At 40.8% G+C, this 17,120-nt stretch overlaps 1 protein-coding gene across 1 annotated transcript in view; it reads left to right on the forward strand.

Moving 5' to 3' along the window:
• The window catches only part of LOC124556307, a 602,370-nt gene that overhangs the window by 52,260 nt on the left and 532,990 nt on the right, over window positions 1–17,120 (forward strand). The gene's annotated exons all lie outside the window — the stretch shown is intronic.

Consider the following 17,120-nt stretch of genomic DNA (forward strand, 5'->3'; position numbering starts at 1 on the left):
CTGTCGATCGTATCAAGACGCTCTTTTCAGTTGTGAGCGCACTGTGAGCGAGTAAAGGTGCCTAGAACAACGATGTCTCCCGCCAAGTAGGGGGGCCGCTGGGAGGCTTCGCCTTAATGAATGCAGCCCACCTAACACAACTGCCAAGCACTTCCTTCTTCATGGCAATTCTCAACCGCACTGGGCAGGGGCAGTGAAGACGCTCCTGCAGCCTTTGCGATGGGAAGTGTTCGATCACCCACAACACAGCCTAATTGGCTCTTCCTGAGTATCATCTCTGTTCACATGAAACGCTGGATACGAAGACAACACTTGGGTGCAGGCTACGCGCTATAGACCAGCGTAGAGAATTATCGGAAAGCACAGGAGGCTGCCTTCTATGACGATGGTGTTGGAAATTTGGTATAACGCTCCGACAAATGTGTAATTCGGAGCGGCGGCTTTGTGAAGAAGTATCTGGGAAGTGTAGCTAACTCTTGCAAATAAAATGTTTCTGATTTTCACTGTGGTTTCCATTTAGCGACGGATCGGGACTTACTTTCTGGACAATCCTCGTATACCCACGTTGGAGAAACTCTACGTTGTACATCCGCTGCAGCAACGCCCTGAAACGGAAACTTTTTGATCGCCCTTTATATTTTAACTTTTTGGCCAGATGCCCTTCCTGCCTACCCAGTCGTCGGTTAATTTATGGGAGGAATGTCGTGCGCGCAGTCTGTGTGTAATTAACGTCAACTTTGTTCTGTTGTATTTTAGCCATTATGTGTCATATTTTCTAAGGCGAAGATAGAGGGCCAGCCCAGAATTTGTCTAAACGAGTGTGGAAAGCCCCCTGAGAACCGGGGTGCTCGGTGTACCAGACTAACGCTCGTTAATTCGCGAAGTAAGGCCGTTTCGCGGCGCGAATTCTATCCAGATCTGGCTCACTCACATGTCGCGCAAGCTAGCGTATTGCTCGTTAAGAAATACGAGTAGGTCCGTTTTCTTTCTAATCACGTCTTCAGTTTACGCCGATTCCGATCTCAACTTTACCCAACTCCTGGACGACTCTTGGTCACTCAGTGCCACAAGTTGACATAAATGCTGCGTGATAAATAATGTCATATTTTGCTAAGAAAATCTGACTTATTTGATTGAAGACCTGACGTCAAAGTAATGTTATTCGCATAAGAATTTCAAGAAAGCTGCGTGGTTAGGTGTAGGAGAGGACTTCAGCAACTTAATCTCGCAGCCTGAAATAAATTCACAAGTAAAAACTCAATTCCCATATTGGGAAGACATGTAATTTGCCTGATGTCTATGGCACAGTACGCTAACTACAACCGTTTAGATATTTTTGGGGTTTTTATATCCCACCACCAATTCGGCCTTCGCTGTTGTCTGAACTTTTTTCCTTCTTCACACTTTTCCGACTACAGGCATTTTCTTCTGTATGTTGTCTTACTTAAGGTCGATTCACACCGGATGTCACGGAAAGGAACGGGATGGAACGGAATGTCACCGTCAAAGATTCTTTGAATGAAAGTTTTAATGCTGATGGGGGAGGGTGGCGTCGTCTGTTAATACCGGAAGTTACCTTTCTCTTGTTGCGCTCACTCACGTTATAATAATGGGCTATGTGTCTCCTTAATCTTTATTTTATTGCATGCTTTGTTTTAGTGACACATGGCGATGATTGTATGAGAACGTGATTCTTTTCCTACGAGTTCTTCTACAAAACAGATCAAATATCTGAAAATGTCAAATGATTAGGGTTTTATAACACATGGACAAAAAAGCTTGTGCTGTGCGTAAATAAGAATATAAATACATACAATTTTTTTAATTAAAATGTTGCGACAGCGAAAAAGTCCTCTCTGTCGAATGGTAATGCCTTGTATGTTTGCTAAGTCACTTACGAGTTACGTTCCGTCTGCAATGGAAAGAATCAACGTTTTCATGTGCGACGAAAGGTATTTTGTTTTTATCCTTACAGATGCACATGAATAAGCGAATTCGGCATAAGGTAGGAAAAGCTAGATAGGGAACAGTTCTGTTTGAAATTTTTGAATCCGTATCAATGGAAAGTTACCTTTCTCTGAAATTTATCAGTTTAAATTTGAAATCTGGGTTCTTCATGACGACACAGGAATGTTTCGCCCTGTTCGTTTTTAAAAAGTTAGACGGTCAACGATAACGCTGATGAAATGGAAGAACATCTAACCACGTCTGAAGTTTACTCTGGTTCCGATCTCAACTTTACCCACCTCCAGGACAATTGTTGGTCACTTAGTGTCAAAAAAATGGTTCAAATAGCTCTGAGCACCATGCGACTTAACTTCTGAGCTCATCAGTCGCCTAGAACTTAGAACTAATTAAACCTAACCAACCTAAGGACATCACACACATCCATGCCCGAGGCAGGATTCGAACCCACGACCATAGCGGTCGCTCGGCTCCAGACTGTAGCGCCTAGAACCGCTCAGCCACTCCGGCCGGCACTCAGTGTCACAAATGTTGCGTGATAAGTAAATCTGTATCCAACTCATATAAAGAAGGAGGTAACTCATTTTCTGATTCATATAAGGAACAATTAATAACAGTCAGAGTTGTAAAACTACTATAGGCTACTGTAGTATGATCACAAGTAGGCTTAAACTACGTTGTTTTCTTAGTAGCTTTGGTTTGTTAAGACCGTAACCGCTTTACCTGTATATTGAGTGTGTTGCATAGCTATTTGGCGTTAACTCATTTGAATCACATTGTTTGCGTATGGGGTCAATGTCCACCAGATACCCCTAGAAAATGAAAGTGGTGAACCGTCTAGAAACTGAGTGAGGATATATAAAAGATTGCGCAACAATTTTGTTCTACATAGTTACCCTCCTGTCTGTTACTCAAAAGTAAACAGTATTTATAGCAAAATTGAAACTGTCAATATGTAATTCAAGTTTTATTCGAAATTGTCGATTTGTAACGTGAAACAGAGGGGCGTTGTGGCAAAAATAAAAAAATTACAGAGTTACCATATAGCGCTATAAAAAACAATTTCCTTAAATAAAGGTAAAAGTAGGAAAAGCCCCAATACAAAAACATATCAATCATGGCTTCAATACTTTATCGAACTTATATAAAACATGTTCCTGTTATTCATAAACAACTTTCTTACTTTTCAACAACAATACGTAGGATTAATAACCCTGTATTAAGTACAAAAAACAACAACAATAATACAGAGTTTTTATGTTTGAGCAGGTAAACGGTAACTGCATCAAAAGAAATTGCCTTGGTTACATAAAAGCGCAGAAGTTGCGCGATCAATTAATTTTTAATTACTAATAAAATGCAATTTATATTTTGTAAGACGTAGAATACACAACGGACTAACACTGACCAATGTGCGGTTATGATTTTGTGCAAAACAAACAAAAAACAAAGAGAAGTCGTCAGCTCCCAGTTTCTCTCACACACATTCATTTTTCTTTCCTTACCAGTGCTGTCAATACTACCGGTAATGCTAACTAAGTCATTTATGTATTGTACCAAAACGACAGAACCGTAGTTTTGCTAGAGCGCAACTCTGATAACAGCGTTTATATCAAAGCAAGCTCTACACTAAACATACCCTGACTGACAAGTTCTAACTGATGGAAGTCGCTGACGAAAATGAGTATCTGCCAGTGATCCAAATAAGAGCGATTTTCATTGTAAATAAGAACTTGCCGGCAACCGACATGCCACTACCTGTACTGAGGGACAGCAGTAAACTTCTTGACGGATAAAAACCGTGCGTCGGACAGGATCCCGAAACAGGACACTTGCCTTTCGCGGGCAATTTTTTTATCGTCTGAGCTATCCAAGGCCTGTCTTCAAATATTATTGTCCGCATGTACCTTTGCAGCCGTCGCAGAAGCTCAGACACCGATATCTGTATGCATTAAGCAGAAGGGCTGAACAATTCGAGCAGAAGAGGACATTCTGCGGTGTTCAGAAAAATGAATTGCGCGCCAGATACGGGAAAGGTTTCGCTCATGATCCGGAGTATATTGTGTAAGACTGTTGCCGGACAAGATGAGTCAATGAGATTCCATGCAATTAAGTGACCGTGATATTTGAAAGTGGGTGACAGATGTGGGAAAGCAGCGACTGTGGTCTCGTATAGCCAGTCTGTGAAGGGTGAGGGCTGCACAGCGTATAGGGGCCACAGGGTGTCTTACAAGTTTTACAGGTATCTTGAAACCACATATCGCTCAGAACAGGTGCGGTACTCACCAGGTTAATTTTAGGTTGTCCGGTATATGTTTATTTCCAAGACAGATATTTTAAATAATGATTGAAGGGCCGCTTAAAATATCAATAATCGGATTTTGCCGCGTGAAGTTAATTAAAAACCGACCACGAGCCCTCCTAAGGCAACTGACAGAAATTGTGGAAAAATTAGAGCGCTTGAGGAGATCGAAAATCCATTGCATAATAATGAGGCGAATGTTACAAGTTATATAGGTTAATACCGTCTTTTGCGACTGTGATAAAAGTATTATGTAGACCTTACGCGTTTCGATTTGTTTTAAAGCATCATTTTAAAGCATCAGATTTAAAGCATTTTCAAGCATTTTTAAAGCATCATTACCTTACATCATCATTTTAAAGCGTTTTAATGCATTATATGGTTTTTCTTGCAGTTCTGTTAGCTAGGATCATAAACATTCTCACGCTTAAAGTTAAGGTATGAGAACGGTTCACGATCCTAATTAACAGAATTGTAAGAAAAACCATGTGGCTACGGTGTCTACTAAAGATGCTTTAAAACAAAGCGTATGGTGTAAAGACGACTTTTATTACAGTTGCAAAAGACGGTATTAACCTGTATAATTTATATACAGTGACTGCGGAAAGAGAGACCGAAAACAAAGAAGACAACATATAGACGAATTGTAGCTGCAACGATATTTACACCTTGAAGCACGTTACTGTTAATATACTCACAGCAGCGTAACACACAGCCAATTTCGATTATAAGCTACAAATATTTATTTAGAAGGCCTGCCTTACGCTACATCTTTTGAGAAACATTGTGTGGCCGGCCGGGTTGGCCGTGCGGTTCTAGGCGCTACAGTCTGGAAACGCGCGACCGCTACGGTCGCAGGTTCGAATCCTGCCTCGGGCATGGATGTGTGTGATGTCCTTAGGTTAGTTATGTTTAAGTAGTTCTAAGTTCTAGGGGACTGATGACCACAGATGCTAAGTCCCATAGTGCTCAGAGCCATTTGAACCATTTTTTTAGAGACAGCGTGTGTATCACGACTCCCATATGCTCTGCAGAGCTTTTCTTGTGCAAGACTTCCGTGGCTCATTTACTTATCAGTGCTGAATCCACAACGAATTCATACATCTGTTATTCAGCGTGTCTACTATAAATTAGATTTTTAATTTACGAACAGAGCTTTATTAAACGAAGCACAGTTACGGAAATGAAGTAATTCCTGCGCTTGTTTAAGCAGGTTGGGGTTCGATTACCTCAGTGCTGTCAAAACAGTCTCAGGCGAAATATATGTATTACAGGCCTTCAGATATTGTTTATATCAGAAGCGGAGTCCAAATTGCTCAAAAACACATACCATGTGAAAAAATACATACCAGTTAGTGACTGATTATTGGTACTCATTCCGTATAACATCCTTAGCTGTAGCTGTCAACAGCGCCCATACGATAGGCTGTATAGGGTGGGGGTGGGGGAGTAGGGGAGGGGGGGAGGCGGCAGGACCTGACGGTATGGAGTATTTTTAATACTTTGGAAGACGAATGGCGATTTCTAAGTAAACGTCTTGATAAGGCAGTTATCAGCTTGTAAATACTTTGTAAAATGCATGACATACAACTGCTAACTTGTGTCATGAGTTTTATGAAGGACTTGAAAATAGCCATAAAATGCTCTAGTTCCGACCCTGTTCAAAATCTGTGTAATACCAACCTGTAATGCATTTTCTTGCAAAAAAAAAAAGCAGCTGACAACACTAAATTTTTTCCTTTCGTTAAGAGCAAGACGGCCCCCCCCCTCCCCCTCTCAGCTTCCTTTGCCCACAGATATGGACGCTTATGGTTGGGTTCAAATGGCTCTAAGCACTATGGGACTTAACATCTGAGGTCATCAGTCCCCTAGACTTAGAACTACTTAAACCTAACTAACCTAAGGACATCACACACATCCATGCCCGAGGCAGGATTCCGGACTGAAGCACCTAGAACCGCTCCTCCACAGCGGCCGGCTAGCGCTTATGGTAGCTGTCTCTTTTCTGTGGATATAAACATAAAGGTCTACATTTAATGAAAGTTTCCTGACACCTTAAGGTTGAGTCTTCCTGTAGCACAGATTTCTGTAGATGATCGGTAAGTGGTCTTTTGTGTTTCTTAAGCACGTGTGTAATAAAATTACGAACTACCGCTGAATTTGCCAGATTTGTACTTGTGAAACTATTCTATCAATAAAAGGTGAAACAAATCAACATGTTTCTGAATGACTGAATGACAGGCATGGCTCGAATCCGATCTCTAGCTGCTTCGCACCTCCCAGTTTCAGAAACATGATATTGTGCCGGTGAGTTATTCATGCAGATAAGCAGGACTGCTATCATCTCCTTAAAGCAGATTCCGAAGTCTGATAATTTATACGGAATTAAAATATCGTTTTTATTTTCCTGCCGGTACAGAGTCTGTGTGTATCGAAGCACACTGAGGAGCTTGTGGTGTTTAGACATGGCCATTCGAGGTCTCTAACCGCGCAACATCCGTAACAGAGACTCCTGGGAAACGGTAATTTTTAAGACATTTTAACGAATCCACAATTAGTAACACAGGCAGGCCATATCACCAACGTTTCCATACATTAGTTTGTTGTAGCGATAGGTAGGTATTAAAGTTCAGACAACATAAAGGAATTTCACGCTGGAATAACAGAGTAACGGATTTTCGTACAATTCAGGTGTAACTGCTTCACCAGGCCCTGATGAGATGCCTCAATTGAAACATGCAGTCTCTTAAGATCAAGATGTCACTCTGAAATACGTACTGACAACCATAAAACGGAAATACAAGTAGTTTTTTTATTCATTAAATTTTATCAGCATGGACTGCACTCTGTCGCAATACGTACTTGAGCGCCAACATTAGTTTCAAATACCAGAGATATGACGTCGTATCTGACCAACAAGTATTCGTTAGACACCTCCAGCCGAAATGGCGCGTATATGCTCCGGGATTATCGAAGTTTTGACTAGAATAAAACGAAAGTACAGAATTCGGTCTTGCCATGCTACTGCAAAAGGAATCTTCAGTATTCTATTCAGCTTAGGATTTTCTTTGTGCGCATTAGAGTAAATTGCAAAATCGCAGATCACTCTAAGTTTAAACATTGTAACCTACCTGGAACAAAATGATTCTCCATGGCAGCCATTCGAAACCTAACTCAGGATCTACACACATACTATTCTAAAAGCAGTTGGTTTAAATTCCTTTAGACTTTCGGAAAACTTTATATTCGGTACTGCACCAACTGCTGCAAAGAAAAATTCATCTGCATGGAAAGTGGGTTTATGCTGGATTCCGGACGTCTTATACAGCGTCTCTGAAAGCATCTCCGAACAACAAGGAATAATCTTGTTGTCTGATGAGGCTTAAACAATTCAACCTTGTTACTTAATTATACTAATAGTATCCGTTGCAGTCCTCAAAGAGAATTGTACAGATACATTGCTCATACAGAGTCCACCAGAAAAATGTATACACACTTTAGGGAACGCAAAGTGTTATTTATGTGTTTATTTTACATTTAATAATTGATCACACTAAGTCAGTCAGTGTTACAGTGGAGACCGCTGCTCATGTCGCTGTAATCTCCTGGCGAAGTTCCTCCAGCGAGCGTGACTTACTTCGATAGACGTTATCTTTCACAGTTCCCCACAAGTAAAAGTCCATAGGTGTTAGGTCTGCTGACCGTGGAGGGAACTCAATGAGCCTTCTTCGTCCAATCCAATGCCCTGGAAAAATGTCATCCACGAAAGCTCGTACGGCTAGGTGATAGCACAGTGGCGCCCCGTACTGTTGGTAGAAAACCTCTTCATTAGCTCCATAAAAGGCACGTGTACCTGGCGAAATTCATGTGTGTGTAACATTTCCAGGTACACTTCCCCAGTGACAGTAGCATCAAATAAAAAGGGTCCTACTAAGCCCCTAGATGATAGTCCACACCACACATGAACCCTTGGTAGATTGACCGCTTCACCCACATAAATATGCGGATTTTCCGGTGCCCAGTACACACTGTTATACCGATTCACCGTTCCATTAAGTTCAAATTGTGCCTCGTCAATCCACACTACCTTCGTCACAAATTACGATTTGCTGATACCATTCGCAAAATTGCGACTCTGTATTTTGTAATTAAAGCGCGGTTGCTTCGAGATGTGTGGACTTTGGTCGAGTACAAATACAGCTTCTTACAAAAAAATGGCTCTGAGCACTATGGGACTCAACTGCTGAGGTCATTAGTCCCCTAGAACTTAGAACTAGTTAAACCTAACTAACCTAAGGACATCACAAACATCCATGCCCGAGGCAGGATTCGAACCTGCGACCGTAGCGGTCTTGCGGTTCCAGAATGCAGCGCCTTTAACCGCACGGCCACTTCGGCCGGCACAGCTTCTTACACACCGCAGTTAAGTACTGCCAAAAGTAGGGACCAAAGCTACGGTAGAGATTTGTCATGGAAAGACCGTATTTGCGTATGTCGAGTAGCGCTAGCAACGTTAATACGCTTCGGGGGATATTCCAGTCCGGAATGTTTCTCCTCATTCAGGTTCTCTAGTGTTTTGTGATGCTCCCACGTAGAACTGGTAGGCAATCCAGAGCAGCGCTCAACATGACCATGAATATGGCGTACAAGGCCATATTAAAGTCACGCGAGAATTAGCGTGCGCGTAGCAGCCGAGATTGTTCAAGTAACCGGCTTTGTCACCACCCGCACAGGTTCTATCCGCTGGAGGAAATAATTTGTGCGTCACTATTGAATCACATTATGAAGTCGGTGCGTCGTCTGATTACGTAACCACTTTGGAATCTTTGGGACGTGACGTGTCGTTGTCGATAATGGCCGAATATACAAGATGGATCGAAAATCGTTTACAATATTTGGCAGCATGTTCGTCCTTCGAAAACAAAACATAAAAACTTTCACGTAAGTATACATCCGAAGATCTTTCGTTTTTTAGTTGTTATTAATGGAAGTGTAAGTGACAAATTTCTCAAGTCAGACATTTATATTAAACTAGCTGAATACCAGGCGTTCCCCGAGTATGTATTTATTCTAACCTTCTATTAGTCCAGCTCCTACTTCTCCCCCTCTCCGTCTACCTCCTTCACCCACATTATTATGTCCATTTCTTACACTCCCTCTCTGTATCCTCCCCCCCCCCCCCCCACCTCCCACTGCCTCTCCATCTCCTCCTGCCTCTCTCTCTGTCCCTGTCATCCTCCCCACTCTTTCTGTCTATCTGCTCCTTCCCCTCTGCTATCTCCTCCTCCCCAGTTCTCAGGCCGCTTATCATGTTCACCCCAAGAGGAAGCTGGTGATTCTTACTCCCACAGAATTGCTTTCCAGATCATAACTGGTTGAAATAATGCCACGGCTTCAAAATCAGTTTTCTACCCTGCCTTAGCCGCATACGCACGTGTCAAATATATTTCATATATATTTAACATATTTCACACGTATTTATGCACATATATCACGTCTATCGCTAGCGAATTTTCACCCAGCTCAATGTTTTTGACGTCGAATCTTCTGAACTATGTGTTATACAGTGATGTAATTTTGTAGATGCATTCAGTGGTATACGTGGATACTGTCTGCAAAATGTGTTGTGAACAGAATTAGTACTAAAGAAGTAACAAATTAAAACGTGATGCAAGATGAGGTATTTTTTCACGCATCTCAGTTTTTATGACATATCTCCTGCACTGTATGTCGTACAATTATATGTTTCTCTAGGTACATTCAGCGGCATATGTGGATTCTGTCTCCGAAATGTGTTGCGAATAGAATTAGCACTAAAGAAATAATAAACTAGAACATCGTGCAAGATGCGGTAAATTTTGGCGTATGAAACGTATGCGTGATGCGGAAGTTTTTCACGCATCTCAGTGTTTATGACGTTATATCTCCTGAATTACGTGACGTGCAATGATACAATTTTGTTGTACGTTCAGTGGTATATGTGAATACTATCTGCAAAATGTGTCGAGAGTACAGATGATAATAAAGAAGTAGTGAATTAAAACGTCATGCTTCGTGCGGCAGTTTTACTGCATGAACAGCGAAAATGTTGTAAGTGACAAACTTTTTTCCTTTCATCATTTTGCGGAGTTGTCTGCGAGAAAAAAACCTGTAAAGATTTGAAATTACGTGCAAACTTTGTTGCAAGTCGGTAAATGCTCTCATATTCAAATATTGGATAACTAAAGTATGGGTATTGGAGTGTCGTGGGGTACTCTACTTTTTCACCTCCACCCCCACCCTTAGATACACAGGTGCGTGACCATAGCAATTCTTTCAGAACAGCATGACGAAAGTGGCGGCTGAGCACACGATCACTGACGTTTTGCTGTCCAGCGCCATCTTTCGGACATTTTGTGAACTTGTTTTTGGTTCTAATAAAACCCCATGTCATTCCAAGCATGTGCGTCAATTTGCACCTCTCTATCTACATTATTCCGTGATTTATTCAGTTTTCAATTTATACTGACTTTTTGATCACCCGGTATGTACCAAGGTTGATCGAAATCGGTCCCTTGTTTAGGAGGAGATGTGGAACAAACATACTCAAATATACACTTACATACAGCGCATACGTATGTACGTACAGTCGTGGACAAAACGAGCGAGACCCCTCGCCTTTTCGTTATGCTGATCCGCACAGCTTTAAAGGCTGCTACACAGCATAACAGGAAAGGCGACGAAGTGCTACCAACACACTATGCACAGGCGTGAAATTGAAAAACTATCCGAAATTTGTCAGACTGTTTTCAATCATGAGTAAGACTATATCAATGCTGATTAGTGTCTTAACCACAACACCTAAATATAAGATATAAATGAAAAAAGAAACGCTAATTAGTATGAACTGTACTAATAAAAATGAATTTCAGCTTATCGGGATAACATAACTGTTTTAGTACGGCAAAGTATCCCAGATCGTTACGAATTAGCAAAATATGCGCAGTCGGCCGCGATATTGTCTGTGTCAACGTTCAGACCAGTCATAATGGATTACCGTTGCTGACCTACCATGAAAGTGTGCCAGTTTAGCTATACGTGAAGATTCATAACGAAATTCAGTTAAAAATCATTCAGTGCCACACTTAAGTCAATTCAATTATTGACAGAAGCGGAAAAAGTAGGCAATAACAAGTATGAAATTCTACAAGAGTTTCATATCGACATCCACGGGGCGCCGGGACAGAATAAAGGTAGCAATAAAACGTACTGGAGGCGCGAGAACTTCTTAAAATTCCTTTACTGATAGTCTATCTGCCTCCATCGAGATTAGAACTGAAAACAAACCAGACATCCCTTGCAGTAGCTAACACCTTTCACTAATGGCCTTTCAGATCATGATGCACAAATTTTAAGTCTAAAAGTTTTTTGTGCTGCAACACATGTTAAATATAGTTACCAACGTTTTAGGAAAGCTGATCCAGTTGCTGTACAGACTTTTGTAAACCTTATCAAGGAACAAGAGTGGCAAGATGTTTATAGTGCTGATACAGTAGACGATAAATATAATGCTTTCCTCAAGACTTTTCTCGTGCTCTTTGAAAGTTGCTTTCCGTTAAAACGTTCAAAACAGGGTACTAGCACAAACAGGCAGCCTGGGTGGCTGACTAAAGGGATAAGAATATCTTGTAGAACAAAGTGGCAATTATATCAAAACGTTAGAATCAGTAAAAATCTAAATGCAGCAGCCCATTATAAACAGTATTGTAAGGTGCTTAAAAAAGTTATTAGGAAGGCAAAAAGTATGTGGTATGCAGATAGAATAGCTAAGTCTCAGGATAAAATTAAAACCATATGGTCAGTCGTAAAGGAAGTGGCTGGTCTGCAGAGACAGGTCGAGAATATAGAATCAGTGCGTAGTGGAGATGTCCGTGTTACTGATAAGTCGCATATATGTACAGTACTTAATAATCACTTTCTGAATATAGCAGGTGAACTAAATAGAAACCTAGTCCCAACAGGGAATCATATAGCGCTCTTAGAAAAAAGTGTTCCGAGACTGTCACCTGAAATGCTCCTCCATGATACTGACAAGAGGGAGATTGAGTTAATAATTAAATCACTAAAGACCAAGAACTCTCATGGATATGACGGGGTATCTAGCAGAATACTGAAGTATTGTTCCACGTTTGTTAGCTCAGTACTTAGCCATATCTGTAACTTTTCCTTTAGGAGTGGTCGGTTTCCTGACCGATTAAAGTACTCGGTAGTGAAGCCACTTTATAAAAAGGGAGACAGGGATAATGTTGACAATTATAGACCTATTTCTATGCCATCGGTGTTTGCTAAAGTTATTGAGAGGGTTGTATATACAAGGTTACTGCAGCATTTAAATTCACATAATTTGCTGTCAAATGTACAGTTTGGTTTTAGAAATGGCTTAACAACTGAAAATGCTATAGTCTCTTTTCTCTGTGAGGTTTTGGACGGATTAAATAAAAGGTTGCGAACGTTAGGTGTTTTCTTTGATTTAACGAAGGCTTTTGACTGTGTTGACCACAAAATATTACTGCAGAAGTTGGAACATTATGGAGTAAGGGGAGTAGCTTACAATTGGTTCGCCTCTTACTTTAAGAACAGAAAGCAGAAGGTAATCCTCCGCAATATTGAGAGTGGTAATGATGTTCAGTCCCAATGGGGCACTGTTAAATGGGGCGTTCCCCAAGGGTCGGTGCTGGGGCCACTGCTGTTCCTTATTTATGTAAATGATATGCCTTCTAGTATTACAGGTGATTCAAAAATATTTCTGTTTGCTGATGACACCACCTTGGTAGTGAAGGATCTTGTGTGTAATATTGAAACATTATCAAATAATGTAGTTCATGATATAAGTTCGTGGCTTGTGGAAAATAATTTGATGCTAAATCACAGTAAGACTCAGTTTTTACAGTTTCTAACCCACAATTCAACAAGAACTGACATTTTAATCAGACAGGATGGGCATGTTATAAGCGAGACGGAACAGTTCAAGTTCCTAGGCGTACAGATAGATAGTAAGCTGTTGTGGAAAGCCCATGTTCAGGATCTTGTTCAGAAACTAAATGCCGCTTTATTTACCATTAGAACAGTATCTGAAATAAGTGACATTTCAACACGAAAAGTAGTATACTTCGCATATTTTCATACGCTTATGTCATATGGTATTATTTTTTGGGGTAATTCTTCTGATTCAAAAAGGGTATTTTTGGCTCAAAAACGGGCTGTTCGAGCTATGTATGGTGTAAGTTCGAAAACCTCTTGTCGACCCCTATTCAATAGTCTGGGAATTTTGACATTGCCCTCACAGTATGTATTTTCTTTAATGTCGTTTGTTGTTAGCAATATTAGCTTATTCCCAAGAGTTAGCAGCTTTCACTCAGTTAATACTAGGCAGAAATCAAATCTGCATGTGGAATGCACTTCCTTGACTCTTGTGCAGAAAGGAGTGCAGTATTCTGCTGCATCCATTTTCAATAAGCTACCACAAGAACTCAAAAATCTTAGCAGTAGCCCAAACACTTTTAAGTCTAAACTGAAGAGTTTCCTCATGGCTCACTCCTTCTATTCTGTCGAGGAGCTCCTGGAAGAGATACAAAATTAAGCAAATTCTAGTGTACATTTTTGATTTTCTTTATTTAAACTAACGACTTGTCGCCTGAATATGTTTCTTATATTTCATTTTATCTGTTTCTACAATTGTGTTATAATTTCATGTATTGACTCGTTCCATGACCATGGAGACTTCTCCTAAATGTGGTCCCACGGAACAATAAATAAATAAATAAAATAAATAAAAATACACTAGCAAACAACCCAGGCAAGCAGCCCTCTATTAATACCCCAGACATGAATAAACCGGCAATTTCGCAATGAAAATGGCAAAATTATCTGTAGTTTCTGTTGCACAGAGCTTTCTGGACTCAAAAACATGAATTGTCTACCCTTGTGTCACCGCTTATGTGACAATCATTCGGGATGTTTATCGAAATAACAAAAAACTTTTATTAGCCAGTAAATTTAGTAGGATATTTCTGCACCACCACAGGAAATAAACGGCGACGTAGCTGCCAAAGGTATTCTACAATGTTTCGAATTCTCCATTAGACGTGCCACAGCCAGAAATCGTTCATTAGCCGAAGTGTTCCTTAAGGTAGCTAGTAATGGGAATGCTCGCACATCTACAATGCGGTGGCATTAATAGTGGGATCTGAATTACCACGTGTATAGGCAAATTGATTTTATTTGCATTCCTGTAAAAGTGATTTGAATTGAAAGCGTAGCTACGATTAATATGCTGATGTATCGACTGCAACTGGAATATTTCGAGTAAAGAGTAGGGGAAATTATTATGCGACCCTCTTCTTCAGTAACTGTGGTAGCTATTTTCGTTGTTAGGATTTCGTCACGTAAATCGGTAAAAATTGAACCCTACAATTCTCACTTTCCTGACCATCTATCTGTCTACCCAACCCTTAAAACCCGTTTACCTCGAGCACGGTTGGACATAATAAGCGGAAATGTGTCGCACTTCCTGCGGTATTCAGTCCCTTGGTGGTGTAAAAAAGTGAGCTATGTCAACGCAATCTAAAGATACGGCCGTTTATGCAAAGAAAATTTGCGCGAAAGGTCAAAAAATGACTCTAAGAATTATGCCACCAAACTTCTTAGGTCATCAGTCCCCTAGATCCAGAACTACTTCAACTTACCGGACCTAACACACATCCATGCCCGGGGAAGGACTCGAACTGATGGCGCAAGGAGCCGCGCGGTCCGCGATATGACGCCGTTGAGCGCACGGCTAACCCGCGCCGGCAAGCTGTTAATATCATCTGGTGTTACTAAAAAGTTATTCACTTCTGGTGAATGATTTTCTGTGCAGTTCATTTAAGAAAGAATAACTAAAATATATTTGATGTTACGGAAGAGGAAGGACGCCTAATTCATTTCCTCTTGTCTTTATTTATGATGTCAGATTTCCAATCTGAGCATACATAGTATCCATAACCACACTTTAGCGCCAAGTCATTGTCACATATATGCGAGTACAACACATTGGCTTATACTTGAGGTGTTTCGTTTTTCACGAAGTGGTGGCAGACAATGTTGTGGCGTCTTCGAAGCGCGAGTTTCTCCAGTGCTAGCTATCTCAGCACTTCAGCTGAGCGAACTTGCATAGTATGTTGGTAGCACTTCGTCGCCTTGCCTGTTATGCTGTGTAGCAGACTTTAAAGCTGTGCGGATCAGCATAACGAAAAGGCGAGGGTCTCGCTCGTTTTGTCCACGCCTGTACATCCATTTTTATAAAATGTAAGGATGTTCAAAATTGTATGCTCTTGCTCGGCGAAACAGTGACTGTCGCAAACTTTGAAGCATATATGGATGATATCAAATGATTCCATAAGCTATAACGACTCGTGGGAGTCTCTGCTGCAGGACTGTATGCTACGTGAATCGGTTGTTTAAGGTTGCCACGCAGTCAGTAATCCAACGGACTGCGTTTGGGGCTACGTGCAGGCCACGAAATGGTCTTCCCCCTACGTATCCGTCTGGTTTGGTCGATAAACACGCCGGACAAAATACAAGTCCCCCCCCCCCTCTTAAACCTCCACACTGTTCGCCTTGGAGCGCTGTAGATTGCGCGGAACTGCTACCTGGCGGTCACATGACCCTCGCCGCAGAGACAAGTCACGGCAGCGAAGTGGTGTTTATGTGCCACTCGGTTGTATGAAATCAGTGCAGCAAGATGGATCAACGCAATTGCGGAAGGAAGCTATAGTGTTAGGACATGCCCATGACCAAATCTTAACTAAGTTGCCAGACTGCCTGATACCTCGACGAAGACTGTCCAGCAAGCGTACAAGGATTGGTGTACCACTCGTAGCCATGTGATACGGAGTAAGAGCAGCTGCCGTAAAAAGATCACCACCTACAGGGGCCAGAGGCGAGCGTCACGTCTTTTCAGTGACAGTCGATTTGAAACCCGAAAGCAACCAGGATGATTGTAATTTAACCCGACCTAAAACACCACGAAGTTAAAAAAAACGCTAAAAACTCAATAAAACCCACACTTGTTTATTTCATTAACATTGTATTTTAACTTTCTTTGCAATACAAGACACATTGTTACATAACATATACACTTCCAGAAAAAATTACGAACTTCATCTAGTATCGTAATGACGGTAAGGTACAGTTTAGACCTTCTTGGAAGCATGCAGAAATTTATATATGCTCACCAACTTCTCGGCTCTTTTCTCTCCTAAGTTATTTCTTAATGTTGATCAAACAAAGCCGTAGGTAGAGATGATTCTCTCAATAGATGCAAAGAATTTTTAATGTTCTTTGACAGGTGTTCGATACATTTTACCTGCTGTGGCAAAATAGAAATACAAGAAAAAAGTAACTAAAGCAAATTCATCTTTATAGTATGGATCCAGTGCTGAAAGAAAGTATTAATTCTTATAACTACACGGCCTTTACCACGATGTGCATAACACAAGAATTTCATAATGGTGAAAGGTTCTGGTTGCAAACAAAAGAATATTTAATTTATCATTTTTTGTCCGTTTAATTGTAAGGAGGGGTTAGTGCTTTCAACGAACTGCTCATAATAATTTAAACTGAATTATTCACTTGTAAATATGTAAATCTCCAAAAAACAAATAAAAGCCACATAAACCCAGTTTAACCCATTGCATCGTTTTTTCTAAAAATACCCCAGTTTTACTCAATCCTGATCGTAACCAGTTTCCGAACTAAATTCAGAAGGAAACTACATGTGATGGGTATTTGGAGTCGGATACTTCATAAAAGGCCTTTCCTCACAGCTTTCCGA

This window comes from Schistocerca americana, chromosome X (assembly GCF_021461395.2).
Source record: "Schistocerca americana isolate TAMUIC-IGC-003095 chromosome X, iqSchAmer2.1, whole genome shotgun sequence".
NCBI classification, from domain to species: Eukaryota; Metazoa; Arthropoda; class Insecta; order Orthoptera; family Acrididae; genus Schistocerca; species Schistocerca americana.